The sequence below is a fragment of the Sinocyclocheilus anshuiensis genome, unplaced genomic scaffold (genome assembly GCF_001515605.1).
Source record: "Sinocyclocheilus anshuiensis isolate Anshui unplaced genomic scaffold, SAMN03320099.WGS_v1.1 scaffold333, whole genome shotgun sequence".
Lineage (NCBI taxonomy): Eukaryota > Metazoa > Chordata > Actinopteri > Cypriniformes > Cyprinidae > Sinocyclocheilus > Sinocyclocheilus anshuiensis.
Window position 1 is genome coordinate 277,309 of NW_015539871.1, and position 2,232 is coordinate 279,540.

Below are 2,232 nucleotides of genomic sequence, written 5' to 3' on the forward strand. Positions count from 1 at the left end.
GGTGGTTGAGGAGAGACCCCCCCACATGATTGTAAAGCGCTTTGGGTGTACAAGAATACACAGTAAAGCGCTATATAAATGCATCATTCATTCATTCATTTTGATGTGAGAGGCAACAGAGGATGGACTTTTTCTTACGGACACAATTTTTCACTTCACAAGACATTAATCGATGGACTGGAGTGGTGTGGATTATTGTGGTGTTTTTATCAGCTGTTTGGACTCTGACGGCACCCATTCACTGCAAGCAAGTGATGAAATGCTACATGTCTTCAAATCTTTTTCTATGAAGAAACAAACTCATCTACATGTTGAGTGAGATTTTTTTTTTTACCAAAATTAAAATTTTTGGGTGAACTACTCCTTTAAAGCAATAAGCAATGTAGTGATTTTATCATCTATTATCATCACAGGATCAGGATCACGCTCACCTTTTTTTAAATTTGCAATTTGCAGTTTGCAAACCCCAAATCTTAAACCACAGTACTTAAACCAAAGTACTAAAACGTTGGTGTGAAACAAATGATACCTCAAATCATCTGCATGCTTCTACTTTTTAGGTGACTTATTGCTATTATAAAAAAGCAGCAAAATCAATATGACAAAAGACTATGGCAATCATCACTATTATTATTGCTCATATACAGGGTTTGGGTTTTGTACAAACCCCAAAACTCAAACCACGGTACTTAAACCAAACTTTGTTGTGAAACAAATTAATCCTCAAATCATGTGTGAGCTACTACATTTTAAGTGGCCAGACATACAATTTTCACTTAATGGATAGTAAAACAGCCAAAACCAGAATTGCACTGAAGGAAGGACCTGAGCCATATCTGGAGACCAGAACATCATACAGTAGCACCACTCATATTTTCTCAGAAATTTAAAAAGCAACTTAGGCCAAGAAAAATATTTGATTAGTGTATCTATAGCACATTCATAGTTTTAAACATTGCGCATCCAAACAGATTTTAGAGACCTAAATATCCATTTATAAATAGTTATACAATATTTTAAACAGTTACAGATGAGTTCATTGAGCGTTTATTACGTTTCCTCTACTTGTTCATTCTACATGGAAAATAAAATTAAAACAAATATATATATATAAAATAAAATAAAAAATATTACAATTACAAAAATAATACAACAAAAATAATTACAATTAATTTTAAAATATTCAATAAAATGATGCTTAAAATTGTTTTAAATGGAGTTCAGTATGTGACACTACACATCAGCTACCCAAATAAAAAATAAAATTAAATAAAAATTATTTAATCAACTGGAATCCAGGAAACATTAAACCACAAAAACAAAGATAAGTAATAAAAGGAAAGATATTTTCCCAAACAAAAAATAAAAATCTCAGCCAAACATGTCATGCCAAATCAAACTCTTCACACCAAGGAATGGCATGAAATGATAAATGATAAAACAACCACAGGCATCTGTAAAATCCCATTCAAATATCAAATATCACAAAGAGCTTCTCAAGAAAGCAAAAATAAATGTGGGAGTCAGCGAGAGTGAGATCGCTCCATAATTAATGACTTCATCTCCATTACAGAAATTCTGCTCTTTAGGTTACTACGCTTGATCATTAATTAATAAGAGTGAAGTTTTTTAAGGCAAAGATAATTTCACTCTTTCTCTCTCTCTCTCTCTCTTTCTTTCTTTCATAGCCACTCATCTGCCAATCCAACGTGATCTCATGATAATTTGTATGTATTTTACGTAAAATGTGGTTTTATAAAACGTGCATTTACTTACGTATTTTCAGCCTCTAAACGTACAAATACTTACGTATTTTCAGCCTCTAAACATACAAATACTTACGTATTTTCAGCATTTAAACGTACAAAACTGACGTATTGACGACACCTAAAAATGAATCCTTATGAATATTGAAATCGCGGCATTAATTTTATTAGTTTTTAGTTGTTATATGAATTACCTTGTTTTCAATTGCATTATTAAATTGTTTAACGTTACTCATTTACTTATGAAATGATAACATTTCGTTTTGTTGTGATTTCTGCTGCCAGCTCGTTTCCAAGAATATGCCTACATAATGTTAAACACTTCACTTTAAACCTTCAAATAAATAAAATTTCTGCAACCGTTTAACCTTTACTTGTCATGTAATGTTTACTTTGATTGCCATGGGCGTTTTCTCCGACATGCTGTGACTGACAATAGAACTATAAAATACACCAAAAACACAAC

At 31.8% G+C, this 2,232-nt stretch overlaps 1 pseudogene; it reads right to left on the reverse strand.

The window, feature by feature from the left end:
- LOC107685220 (elongation factor-like GTPase 1) overlaps window positions 1-2,232 on the reverse strand; it is a 134,481-nt pseudogene that overhangs the window by 80,600 nt on the left and 51,649 nt on the right.